Here is a 14,112-nt window from a genome sequence, read left to right on the forward strand (position 1 = left end):
AGTGCTACTTAGTGATTGAGTTGGTTAAGCATCCGACTCTAGATTTCGGCTCAGGTCAGGATCTCAGGGTCTCTAGATTGAGCCAATCGTCATGCATGTTTTTCCAAGATTAGCAGTGAGGACCGCAGGCTTTGAGGGCAGAGGATGGATTGGAGACCCTTCAGCGAGTGTGAGGGACTTCAGCTTGGTAGTGGTGCAGCTGTGGTGAGTAGGGAAGTATTCTAGATGTTTCATTCTGCATCTACCTGAAGATGATTGACAGGATTTGTTGATGAATCAGATTGGATAAAGGGACCCTGGAGAGAGGATGACATCAAGATTGGCACCTAGGTTCTTGGTTTAAACAGTTGGGTGACTGCCGAGCCGGTTCCCAGTGAAGGCCTACAAAAGGAGCAGGTGTAAAGAGAGAAATCAAGAGTTTGGTTTTAGACACATTATATTTGAGATGTCTATATGAAGATGTCAGGTAAGCAGTTACAAGTGGAGGAAGTTAGTATAAAGTTGGGAGTTACCAGAATACAAAATGAATTCGGTTATGCATTGTGCATAGCAAAGCGCTTCTCACACCATTAGCAGGCTTGCAAATTTCCTAGCGCTTATGAAAACATGGATCCCGGACCTCCCAAGGATTCTGATTCAGTAGATTTGCCATGGGGTTGAGAATCTGCATTTCACAGGTGATGGTCTTCCAAACATACTCTGAGTAGAACTTGCTGTCCTTTCCCCCTGTGTATTCAGTTTTTCCTTCCTGTCTCTCAAAGAAGCAAAATACCATGCATTGTAGGACAAATGACTGAAAGTCATATGCCTCAGTAATGATCATTTCTGAGCTGGGTCTCATTTACTTGATCTTGCCTAAAATCACAACATGAATGAAGGGCAGAGTCGGAATTTGAACCCAGATCTTTTGAATGCTTTTCATTATACCCCACTGCCATATGCAGCCTTTGTAACCTGAGAGGACTCCTCCAGCTCTCCATCTGCTTCCTGCCAGGCTTGAAAGAGAACCTGTGAGGAAGTGCCACGCAAAGTCCAGCATGGCGCATCCTTGAGGTGTTCTTGTCATCGTTTCAGATGTGTTCAGTGTTTGTCAGCGTGCCTAACGTTTTTGACCTGAGAATAGTAAGGACCAGTTCACCTCTAATTGTGGGCTCAGCCTCCGTGGAGAGAACGCATGGTGTAAAATGAGCTCCTCTGTGCCAGAATACGTTCCTTTGGTCTCTGTTTTAGAAGTTGCCTCATGGTGATCAAAACCATAAAGGCTTTCAAATAGGGCTTATCATGCCGGCCAGCTGAGCACACATGATGTGTGTAGTGGCTCTTAGAAAAGGAGATAAGGGAGAACCAGCATTGACAGCACCTCCTTTGTTCCAGGCTGTTTACATATTTGAGATAATCTTTAAAATTGCACTATGAATTGTATAATATTCCCATTTTACAGATGACGAAAGACAGGCTCAGAGTCACTACCAGGAAGCGGGGGAGCCTGAATTCTAAGCTCATTCCTCTGACTCAAAAAACAGCTTTCACATTATGCCCTGTTGCCTCAAGAAGAAAAGAGAGGCTAAGATACTTGAACTCCCTTTTATATGATTCCTTCTAAAAGCTTTAAGACCAGAGGGAGGGTGAGCCCCACAAAAAGGCATGGAAACTTTAAAAAAACAAAAACAAAAACTGGAACAAAACGGACCCCCTTGTGGGCACCGTCTTTGGTGTGGCGCCCTCTGGGACAGAAAACCTGTCAGGGACTTCTGCCCCTTATCTTCTGTCTCCATCTGCTTCAGGCTTCCCCTGCCCCCAAATCAGCCAAGTTGCCTTTTGTTCATTCACTGAACAAACACTGATTGAAGCACCGGCTCATGCTGGTCCCAGAAGACAGACATGGTCCCTCCCCTCACGGGGCTAAAGGCTGTGGCGGAGGAAGGGAGCCAGGAGAGTAGAAGAACAGATAAAAAACAACCTATATTAATCATAGAATTACCATTTGATCCAGCAATTCCACTTCCACATATAGATACAGAAAAATTGAAAGCAAGGGAACAGAACTCTTCACGCCCATGTTCGTGGCAGCACTATCCACAATCGTTAACAGGTGGTAGCAGCCCAAGTACCCATCGACGGATGAGTATATAAACACATGTCGCACATCCACAGCGACAGAACAGTATTCAGCCTTAAGAGGGAGCGAGAAAATAAGATAAAGCAAAATTCTGACACGTTACAAGTTGGAGGAACGTTGAAGGCATTGTGCCATGTGAAATAAGCTGGTGACAAAAGGACAAGTATTGTATGATTCCACGTATATGAGGTCCCTAGTCAGATTCACAGAGACAGTAGGACATTGTCCCCAGGAGCTGAGGGGAGGGGACAATGGGGACTTACTGTCTCATGGGTGTTGTGTTTCAGTTTGGGATGGTGGAAAAGTCCTGGAGATGGCTAGAGGTGCTGGTCCCTTGACCATGAATGTACTTAATGGCACTGAACTGGACCCTTAAAAATGGCGAAAATGGTTAATTTTATGTTGTGTCTATTTTGCCAGGAGAAAGGTAAAAAAAAAACAGTAAAAATAAAAAGTAATACATTTGGGACTCTTTTTTTTTTTTTTAAAGATTTTATTTATTTATTTGACAGAGAGAGATCACAGTAGGCAGAGAGAGGGGAAGGGAAGCAGGCTCCCTGCTGAGCAGAGAGGCTGATGCGGGGCTCGATCCCAGGACCCTGAGATCATGACCTGAGCGGAAGGCAGCGGCTTAACCCACCGCCCTTGGGACTCTGTCTTGAAAAAAATGAAAAGTTACAAAAATAGATTCATCTTCTGTTAACCACAAAAAGTCACCCAGATGGTCATATGATGGTTATCATGGTAAGGGCCAGAGAGGGCTACCTGGAAGAAGATAGCAGGTAAAGCTGCTCTAGTTAGTGGGGTGGGGGAAACAGAAGGGCTTCCTCAAGAGAATGGTATTTAAACTAAGCCCTAAAAGAGATTGGTGGTAGAGGGGTGGGTATGTGTGGAGGACACACCCTTGCAGACAGAAGGTAACAGCGAGGGAAAGCCAGGCAGGAGCAGGGAAGGCCCTTGGTGCAGTTGGGGACTCCCAAGGTCTGTGCAGAGGAGTACAGGAGGAGGCGGAGTGGGGAGGGCACATTGGGTTTGCAGGGCCTTGCAAAGCATTTTAGGTTCCTCCCAGGAGCAGATGAGGTCCCCTGAAAAGTTTGAGCATGGGGTTTCTATTTCTAATTTGCAAGCCCACGACTCAGTTGAGATTAAGCAGGAGGGGAAGTAAATTAATGTTATCAAGGGATTCCTCCGTATCGGCTAGCTGCTTGACCTACCATTCAGCTGTCGCTAAGCGTAACATGTGGCACAGAGGAGGTACTCAGTAATGATCTGAATGGTTGGCTTTACAGATGAGGCTTGGGGAGGCAAAGCCATTTGACCCATGACAGTGCTGTGTGTGAGCTCTTGGGCTCTGTGCGTTACAGGGTCCTTCCCTGGACCCCCTTTAGGAGCTGTGTATCTCCCTACAGGGTGAGAAAGCCAAGTGGTCCAGAAATTGTGCCAACCCAGAGCCCATACCTCTTCCAGACCATACTCTAAGTGCCAAAAAGCCACCTTTCCTTGCTCAAATAGCCTCAGCTCTCTTCCAGAGTCTCCTCTGTGTGTCTTTCCTCCCAAGAACGCTAGTTTGTGTCCCCCCGGGCCCAAGGGGTACCAAAGGGGCAGTTGTTTGGGGGAGTGTGACTTTGGTTTTGTGGCTGAAATGGCCCCACAGGTGAGCCTGAGGCCCTCGTGCAGGACAGAGCCTCAGGCAATGTACTAGTCTCCTAGTGTTACTGTAAAAAATTATCACAGAGGTAACCACATTTCTGGGGGTCAGAAGTCTGAAGTGGGGCTCAGTGGGCTGCCATCCAGGTGCTGGCAGAGCTCTGCCCCTTCCCGGAGGCTCTATAGAAGAGTCCATATACTTGCCTTTTCCAGTGATTTCTTTTGCCTCAGCTCTCTCCCTTGTTAGGATCCTTGTGATGGCATTGGGCCGACCCAGATAACCCAGGATCATCTCCCTATCTCCAGGTTGGGTGATTAGCCATCTTAATTCCTCTTTGCTGTGTGAAATAACAGATTCATAGTCCTCAGGGCTTTGGCTGTGGATACCTTGGGCAAAGGGCACGTTATCCTGCCTACCACAGGTGGGAAGAGAAGTGGCTAGGTTAGGGACTAATTTTCTTTGCGCCATCATAATCCCAACAACTCTGAGAAGTCCAGATTTAAACCTAGCCTTCCAGGTCATTGTGAAGGTAAATTTTATTAAAGTAGCAGAAAAGAATAGAAGCTATATGTAATGGTTTGTTAGTTTATAATTTTTAGCTCTTCGGACATACGGAGTATGGGCCTCCATTTGTACTCCTGCCACCAGCCCTGCATATAGTAGGGGAGCCCTAACCCAAAGTCACATAATAAGTGTATGAGTTAGAACACAGACTTCACCACGCAAGAAGGAAGGTAACAGGTTGCTACCACTGCTCTACTCTGTTGTTGTTGTTTTAGCAATTTGTTTATTTGAGAAAGAGAGCACAAGCAAGGGCAGTGGGAGAGGGACAAGCAGACTCCCCACTGAGCAGGGAGCTCTCAATTCCAGGACCCTGGAATCATGATCCAAGCCAAAGGCAGATGCTTAACCGACTGAGCCACCCAGGTGCGCCTGTTTTTCTCAGTTGTAATACTGTGTTTCTCTCCCCGCCTCCCTGGTGGTCACAGGGCTGCCTGTTTTTGAAACTCCCATCCCGAATTCGGCTTCAGGAAGCTTCTGAGGCTGCAGTTCTCCTCTAACTCATTTCCATTCTGCTCATCCCTTGCTCATACCATTTATTGCCCCCCTGGGAGTACCTCTTCTACCGACCCAAGAGTTGGCACCTCCATGGGGGATGGGGAGATGGTTTAGTCACTCTCCCTGTCCCCAAGGAGCTCTCAGGATAGTGAGGGCACCAGACAGCGAAATGGACAGCGATGACAGTAGGTACAGTGGCAAGTGTGATGATCATCAGGGCAGATCCAGGGCTGGGGTTAGGTCAAGCCTTTTCAGAGGAAGTGGTTCTCAAGCTGAGTCTTAAGTAGGCCAGGAGGCTGAGGGGTGGAATTTGGGTTGAGACAATGGCATGTTCATAGGCTGCAGAAGTGCAAGTTTCAGGTCATGATCACAGAACAGAGTGAGAGGTAAGAGGAGGCAGAAATAAGGCTCAGAATACTAAGAGCTGGATTGCCCTTGATAAACCATAGGTCTAAGTGTTACTCTTCGCTTAGCGTCTGTGCCAGCAGATTCTCTGGTACATGGCAGGTGCTTAATAAATATTTGTTGAGGGCTGCCTGGGTGGCTCAGTCAGTTAAGTGTCTGCTTTTGGCTCAGGTCATGATCCCAGAGTCTGATCGAGTCCCACATGGGGCTCCTTGCTCAGGGGGGGAGTCTGCTTCTCCCTCTGCCTGCCACTCCCTCTCTGTCTGTGCTCTCTGACAAATAAATAAATAAAATCTTCTTTATATATATTTTATTTATTTATTTGAGAGAGTGAGTGAGAGCGCACAAGCAAGGGGGAGCAGCAGAGGGGGAGGGAGAAGCAGGCTCACCACCAACCAGGGAGCCAGATATGGGGCTCAGTCCCCGGACCCTGGGATCATGACCTGAGCTAAAGGCAGACGCTTAACCGACTGAGCCATCCAGATGCCCCATAAATAAAATCTTTAAAAAAAAAAAAAATACAGGGCGCCTGGGTGGCTCAGTGGGTTGGGGCCTCTGCCTTCGGCTCGGGTCATGGTCCCAGGATCCTTGGATCGAGTCCCGAGTCCCGCGTCGGGCTCTCAGCTCAGCAGGGAGCCTGCTTCCTCCTCTCTCTCTGCCTGACTCTGCCTACTTGTGATCTCTGTCAAATAAATGAATAGAATCTTAAAAAAAAAAAAATACATATGTGCTGAAAGATTGAATGACATGGAGTCCCTGAAAACCATGGGAAGGAAGCTGTGATCTATACCATGGATCCCGGTGGTTCTCAACCCTGGCTGCACGTTAGAATCACCTGGGAGGAGGTTTTACAAAACTAAAAATCTGGACCCACCCCAAACCAGTTTAGTCTGAGTCTCAGCATATGGGGACTTGGTTCCTTGGGGTCATCTGAAAAACTCCCTAGGTGATTCTAATGTGTAGCCGGGACCGAGAATCAGGACTGCAGGCCATAGGGAAGAGTTTTACCCAAAACCAGATTTGTATGTTAGAATTGCTCTGAAATGACAGCTCTATGGGAAATGAACGGGGCTGGGGGCCAAGGTGGTGGTTGTTGAGAGGTTATTTTGGTGATCCAGGTGAGAGAGGATAAGAGCCTCAACTCAAGGAGATGGGAGAAGCAAGTGGATTTGGAGAGAGGCTAGGAAGATAGAGTCAGCAGGATCTGGTGGCTGGGGGCGGGGGGTTGGGTAAGAATCTAGGACCGGCCACTGACATCAGGCTTGGGCAATTTAGGTGAATAATGTTAAGTGTGATTTAACATTGAGTGACTGTTAAGCTCTAGGCTTTTCCTAATCTCTTTCCTCTTGCCTCAGGCCTTGAGTATAGCTCCAGCCACTTCCTTTTCTTCTTCACCATTGTCACTATCCATCCTGTCCACTTGAGGCGAGGGGATGACACGTCTTCCACAAAATCCTGCTCACAGGGAGCAATCCCTAGCTCCTCTCCTCCATGCCATCCCTAAGACACACTCTGGGCCTCTTTTCTTTAAAAAATTAATAAGGGGGAAGCAAGGGAGAAGTTTTCCCCCTATTGTCATCTAAGCAAACCTCATGCAAGAACATTTGGAAAATACTGGGGAAAAAAGTCTAATCCGTTCAGACCCATGTAATCCAGTCGCCGCCCTTGTTCTGGTGTGTTTCCTGCACCCCTCCCCCGTTTCACTACACATAGATGATTCTGTTTTGCTCCTTTTATAGTTGTAATCATACTGTGAAACTGAACTGATTACAAAAATAACAAGGCAGCCGTAGGGAGGCAGCTTGAGTGTGGTGCAGAGAAAGCAACGGAGAGCTATACCCTGTGGAGACAGGAGCGTGGGAAGCAGGCTCTCATACGTTGTTGATGGGAATGAATGTACGTCGATAGCCTTTCTGGGGGGAAACTTGACAACGTCTACCAAAATCTTATATAGGCATGACCTTGACCCCATAATTCTGCTTGGAATTATCCTACAGAAATAAATGTTCAAGTGTACACAAATTCAGGTGAACAGGGTGTTTACTATATCATTTAATAAAATAAGAAGAAACGGGAGACAACCTAAGTGCTTATAAGGAGCTAAGTTAAATAATTCACCGTATTTCCACTGAGATGGACCGATGCCGATATGGAAAGTGCTCCGTGGTGTGTTACGGCAGACAGCCCGCTGCAGGTTGGTATGCGGTGTCCCCTTTTAGTAGTAAAAGCAAACACAAAGTGTTTCTGTCTTGAAAGGCAGGCACTGACCTGTGAGCAGTGGTGATCCCGAAGACTGAACTGGTGAGACTTGGGAGGCAGGAACGTGATCCCCCGAAGCTCCAGAAACCTGCTCATGTAGCCCTGAGATTCGGGCTCTACAGGGAGGCCTTGTGGCTCAGCCCCATTCTTCTTACTAGCTCTGTGACCTTTGACAAGTCATTGCCTTTCTGTGGCTTCATTTTCTCTTAAGTCAAATAAAGATCATGATTGTCCCCATCTTACAGAGTTGAAGTGAGAATTAAATGATGTAATTCTTGCACAGCTCCTAACAGGGTTTAAACCCTAAATCAGATTCCTGAGTTTGCATCCCAGCTTTGCAATTCATTGAGCAATTTTTTCACTTCTCTGAGCCTTGGTTTCCTGCAAAGTTGTAAGGATTTGGGATAATAGTAAGTAAATATCTCGCTGAAGAAGTTGTCTCTGGCTCCAATTCCTGGCCCCATTGCAGAATTGGTAATCCCAGTCTCTGGATTCTGTCCCCGAGAGTGGATCCCATTAAATCTCCAGTCAAGGGGGAGCACAATTCAGTGCTTTCAGAGCTCAAAGTAACTGAAGTGGGCCCAGCAGCCCCAGTGCCAGAGGCTGAGGGACTAGTGGGGATGCGGTGAGAAGGCAGACTTCTGCCGCTACTCAGCTCCGGCACATACCTGGTGGAGACTGGCCCAAGACCTGCCAAATTTTACCATTTTTGGAGAGAAGTTGTGAAATTCTCTGATTTTTCCTCTTGGCAAATGTTGATGTTGTAAACTCAGTGAGGGCAAACAAAACATGGCGGCCAGTTGTACGTAGCCCTCGAGCTTCCTGTTTGCCGTCTCCACTCTAGCTTTCCTGTGTTGGGGCTGGCAAAATAGTGACCGAGTGCCTGCTCTCCCCGTGCTCCTTCGGTGCCTGCTCACGTTCACCGTCCCGTCACCTCAGGTCTGCCAGCCTGCCATTCCCATCAGGTACTGACTCCGCTGGGCTCGAAATAGCATTTCATTGTGGCTTTAATTTGCATTTCCTGGATTACTGCTACGATCGATCATCTTTTTTATGTATCTGTAGGTGTTTCTTCTTCCTCAGTAGAATTTTTTTTTTTTTTAAGATTTTATTTATTTATTTGTCAGAGAGAGAGGGAGCAAGCACATGCAGACAGAGTGGCAAGAAGAGACAGGGAGAGAAGCAGGCTCCCTGCTGAGCAGGGAGACCGATGTGGGACTCGATCCCAGGACGCTGGGATCATGACCTGAGCTGAAGGCAGCTGCTTAACCAACTGAGCCACCCAGGCGTCCCTCTCAGTAGAATTTTTGTTTTGAGTCCTTGGCTTGTCTTCTAGCTGCTGATAGATTCAGAGCTTCCCTCATGGAATTTTTCTTTTGAATAACACACCTGCTAGACGGGACTCCTTGTGTAGGTTGGGGTCTGTCTGTCCCTCTTAGGACACCCAGCACCAAACACAGTCGCTGCGGCAGAGTAGGGACTCACTAAAGAGTTGAATGAATCACGTGCTATTTCTTTTTGTTTGTTTGTTTGTTTGTTTGTTTTTTAAGATTTTATTTATTTGTCAGAGAGTGAAAGAGCACAGGCAGGAGCGGCAGAGGGAGAAGCAGTCTCCCTGCTGAGCAAGAAGCCTGATGCGGGACTTGATCCTAGGACCCTGGGCCAAAGGCAGCTGCCTAATGGACTAACCCACCCAGGCGCCCTCAAGGGCTATTTCAAGAGCATGATATTTCTTTCTTTATTTTGCTGTTCTTGACACAAGTATTATTGATTTAGCTATCAACTTATTCAACTTATTCCTCTGCTTTGAGGAGAAAACAGACTGAGAAAGACTTATCTGTGTCTTGCCCGTTAAGACCAGAAAGTAAAAAGAGGAACTGACCACCGATAAGGGAGCTGTGATTCTTTTAGGTGATTAGGGAAGTATCTTTTGAAAGGAGTATTGGCACTTGAGAGAGGACAAGATTGGATCTCTGATAATTATTAGCATAGAAATTATCCTAACAGGAGCCTGAGGATAATAAGGCTGAGAGGTGAGTGCTCCCTCAGGAGTTGGTGTTTCCCATTAACACCCGGAATTGAATGTGCCCCTTTCCCCACCACACAGAGGGTTCTCCCTCCTTCATCGCTCAGGCAGAGTGAAGCCTTGTCTGTGGTGAAGTAGAAAAGACATTGTTTTCACAGCCAGAGACCTGGGTTCCATTGCCAGTGGTTTCTGTTAACTCACCAAGCCTCAGTTTCTTTTTCTGTAAAATGGCGACAGTAATAACCTGACTCATGAGGCTGTCCTTTGAATGAGAAAACATAACAACAACAACAAAAGAGAAAGCATATAAAGCATTCACTTATGTTAATAATACTATGTCTCGGGGCGCCTGGGTGGCTCAGTGGGTTTAAAGCCTCTGCCTTCGGCTGAGGTCATGATCTTGGGGTCCTGGGATCGAGCCTCGCATCGGGCTCTCTGCTCACTGGGGAGCCTGCTTCCACCTCTCTCTGCCTGCCTCTCTGCCTACTTGTGATCTCTGTCCAATAAATAAATAAATAAATCTTTTAAAAAATAATAATAATACTATGTCTCCCGTTTGATTTTTCCTGGTGTTGTTACCGTAACTAGTATTCCCTCATTCCAGGTCAGCGGGACCTCTTACTTGGCAGGGAGGAATCTAGGCCCATGGGTGACTCTGAATCAGCCAACCTGTCTTAGGCATCTCTGTTCCCCTGAGTGGTCTTCCAATATTTGATTTGCTGATCAAGCCTGGTCTCTGTGGTGGCAGTTTCTCTGATTCTTGGTTACATACATAACAACTTCTCTAGAGAGTACGTTCCTTGAGGGCTGCAGGGCGGTCACGCTGGTTTGAACACAGTGGTTCTGTATGGCTGGAGGTCATGCTGGTTTGAACATGGTGGTTCTGTGTTCTGTGTGGCTGGTTTTGCACCTGTGCTCAGATGACCTGCTTTCTGTTTTTAAGGTAGAAGAATAGGCCCTCTCACAATACCACTGGAAGTAGCCGTGGATGTGTTTATCAATTTCAGGGTGTCTTGGTCAAGATTGAAGCAAAGGGGAAGTACCCCGTGAGCACTGCCTTTTCCCTTGGCTCTCCTTCATTTACTCTCCACGCAAGCCATGCTTCCGTTTCCTCCACTACTGCAGATTCTGTCAGAACCCCAGTGCCTTTATACCTGCTGTTGTCTCTCCGGGAGTGTTCTTCCACTCATTCTCCCCCTGGCAAATTCCTTCCATCTCATCCTTCAAGAGCTAGATTAAATGGTCCCTCTCTGAAGCCTCCTTTGGCCCTCCAGTGCAGTTAGCCCTCTCTTCCTGGTCCATATTCATTCATTCCCTTACTCAGTTAACTACAGCTTAGCCGAGGGTCTGTTGTGTGCTAGGGAGAGGCTATTTGACTCAACTAAAAAACAAACAAACAAAAACAAAAACCCCAGTTCTTGCCCCAAAGAAGTTCACAGGCTAGCAGGAGAGACTGATGCAAACATGGGGACAGAGAAGCTGACCGTGTTAGGGAAGGACTGACGAGGAGCACCACAGCAGCCTTGGGGGACTGACGGCAGGGAGGTTTCCTGAAGGTGGCGGCCTGAGTCTTAAGAGTGTGTGGGTGTGCAAGTGGAGGGACTGGCTCGGGCAGAGGCACAGAGAAAAGAAATAGTGTAGAGTCCCGCATCGGGCTCCCTGCTCAGTGGGGAGTCTGCTTCTCCCTCTCCCTCCCCCTGCTCATCCTCTCTCTCTCAAATAAATAAATAGAAGCTTTAAAAAGAAAAAAAAAGGAAACTTTATATCAAGATGGAAAAAAAGTATAAATCATTTGACAGAAAAAGAAGCTCTGAAAACAAAACTCTTGCTAGATCGTTTTGCCTTCCGTGCTCTGCCTAAAAGTTGTCCCCCCCCAAGAGAGGTCTCTACTGTCATTAGAGAAGTTTGCCGCTGGAAAGTCTGAGAGAGTGGACATCATTTAAGAGCCCAAGAAAGACCATGGCAGGGATTTTGAGGAGAGGATGGAATCGAGAAACATTTGGGAATGAAAATCACTGTGTTTAATGAGATGTGGTAGGAGAGAAAAGGGGAATCAAGAATGGCTTTCAGGGGCGCCTGGGTGGCTCAGTGGGGTAAAGCCTCTGCCTTCGGCTCAGGTCATGATCTCAGGGTCCTGGGATCGAGCCCCGCATCAGCCTCTCTGCTCAGCGGGGAGCCTGCTTCCCTTCCTCTCTCTCTGCCTGCTTGTGATCTCTGTCTGTCAAATAAATAAATAAATAAATAATATATTTTTTAATGGCTTTCAAATGTCTAGCCTGGAAGACTGAAGGTAGATGGTGGTTCCAGCTGTACATGTGGTGAAACGCAAATTTAGAAGGGGGTGGGTGGATAAGGTCACTTCTGTACATCTTGCAGTTGAGATACCCAACAAACAGCAGGGTGAGGTTTTGGAACAGAGCTATTGGGTACAGACAGTCCTGGAAGCTGACAGTGTAAGCCCTCTGGTAGAGAAGCGAGGGTGGCTGTGCTTTGCTACAGATCCTCCCAGCCCGAGAACAGGTCTCTGCTCTCCCCTGCAGAGGAGTGTTGGAGTTTCCAGGGGGCAATGGTGCTCTTAGTCATTTCTGCCTCAAGAGCTCTTAGGAGGAGAAGGGCGAGGAGGGGAGGTTTAAGGAGAAGATGGCAGTTTCCACCTTGAATCTGCTGAGTCACAGGGCCATGCAGGGGGACATCCAGGAGGAAATGCCCATCCCAACAAATTCAGAACTCCATCCGGGCACTCTAAAGTTTGAGACTAAACCTATAGATTTGAGAATGACCAGCCTATAGAGAGTGGTAGAAACCCTGAGAGAGGTTGAGAACACCCGGACTATAGTATGAAAAAAGTAGCAGGCCCAGTACTACACCCAGAGGAACTACATCATTTAAGGGACAGAAGTGGTGGGAAAGGAGACCATTAAGGAGACAGAGAAGGAACAGAAGCAGGAGAGAGAAGTGTCATGGGAGCCCATAGCGTGGCATTTCCCAGAGAAGAGAAATCCCCGATGTCAGCTGTATGTAGCAGAGAGGTCTGCCACCAGAAAAACAGCTTGCAACTGGGATTTTACTGGTGACCTTAGAAAAGTTGTTTCCAGTAGAGTGGTGAGAATAGAAACCAGCATTCATACAGCATTGAGGAGAGGAACAAGCCTGGACAAATGTTGACTGTATTTTAGGGGAGGTATAATGTACCTTTCTTACGTATTCATTCAATATTTATTGACTGCTGTGTGCCAGGCACTATTCTAGGTGGTAATGAGTAAAGCAGTGAACACAAGACCCTGCTTTTATGGAACTTATATTCTAAGGATAGAGAAAGAGAAACACTATATACAAGTATACCAGGTGGATGTAAGTTTTTTGAAAATAGTGACAGATGTGTGTGCGCATCTTTGCATGTGCTATTTTATATAGGGTGATTAGATAAGGTTTCTGATTGAGGGGCTTTTTTTTTTCCCCTAAAGATTTTATTTATTTATTTGGCAGAGAGAGAGAGAGAGACCACAAGCAGGGGGAACAGCAGGCAAAGGGAGAGGGAGAAGCAGATTCCTTGCTGAACAGGGAGCCTGATGTGGGGCTCGATCTTGATCTCAGGACCCAGGGATCATGACCTAAGCCAAAGGCAGATACTTAACCAACTGAGCCAACCCGGTGCCCCAATCGAGTGACTTTATTTATTTTTTTGAGTGACTTTTAAAAAATATATATTTTGTTTATTTATTTGACAAACAGAGATCACAAGTAGGCAGAGAGGCAGGCAGGGGGGCAGGAAGCAGGTTCCCCGCTGAGCAGGGAGCCCAATGGGGGGCTCCATTCCAGGACTCCAGGACCATGACCCAAGCCAAAAGCAGAGGCCTTTACCCACTGAGCCACCCAAGTGCCCCTTGAGTGACTTTTAAAAGGGATTGAGGAGTTTGTTTTAAAGGACAATATCCGATTAATTGTAGTCCTTAACTCTTAGCACATTGTCTACAGTGTTAAAATACTTAATTTATAGGTCTTAACACTCTCCTACCTTGAATCCTCAAAAGGTTACAGTAAAATACAAATTCCTTGCCATGGCCTCTAAGACCTTCCTAATCTGCCATCCTCATCAAAATGCATCTCCTCCTTCCCATTCCACTCCAGCATACTTACCAAATCTAAATTCATTGATTGAATGAATGAAGTGTGTCAGTTGGATGGTGTCTTCCCAGGTGGCTTCTCTCACAACGGGCAGTGAGGTCAAAGAGCTTGAGCCTTGTTGCAGGACAAACATGGCTTTGACGCCTGACATTGCGGCTTACACGTTCTGTGACCTTTTGTAGGTCTAAATCCATAGTTTTCTCATCTGTGAAATGGAGAGTGCATGAGATCTGTTGTAGGAATAAGGATAAAGTTAATAGTTCATGCAAATTGTTTAGCATAATACCTGGCATTTTGCAAGTGCCAAGAATTTGGATTTTTATCATCATCATCGTTGCCCTCGCTTTGATCAGCTCTCCTCAGTTAACTGATAAGGAACCAGGACTGGCCAGGGGCAGGGAGTGAGTCAGGGATGGAGGAGAGGTGACCAGCATTAGGTATTCAGACACGTAGGCAGGCCAGGGTAGGCTT

The 14,112-nt window shown here is 46.9% G+C and overlaps 1 long non-coding RNA gene across 1 annotated transcript in view; it reads right to left on the reverse strand.

The window, feature by feature from the left end:
- The window catches only part of LOC123387307, a 56,244-nt gene continuing 42,132 nt past the window's right edge, over positions 1-14,112 (reverse strand). Inside the window, exons 3-4 of the long non-coding RNA XR_006601686.1 lie at positions 13,654-13,846; positions 1-381 (exon numbers count right to left, since the gene is read on the reverse strand). This is a non-coding gene — a long non-coding RNA (uncharacterized LOC123387307). The remainder of the gene's footprint in view (positions 382-13,653; positions 13,847-14,112) is intronic.

The sequence above is a fragment of the Mustela putorius genome, unplaced genomic scaffold (assembly GCF_011764305.1).
Source record: "Mustela putorius furo isolate JIRA1106 unplaced genomic scaffold, ASM1176430v1.1 tig00003853_pilon_pilon_pilon, whole genome shotgun sequence".
Classification (NCBI taxonomy): Eukaryota; Metazoa; Chordata; class Mammalia; order Carnivora; family Mustelidae; genus Mustela; species Mustela putorius.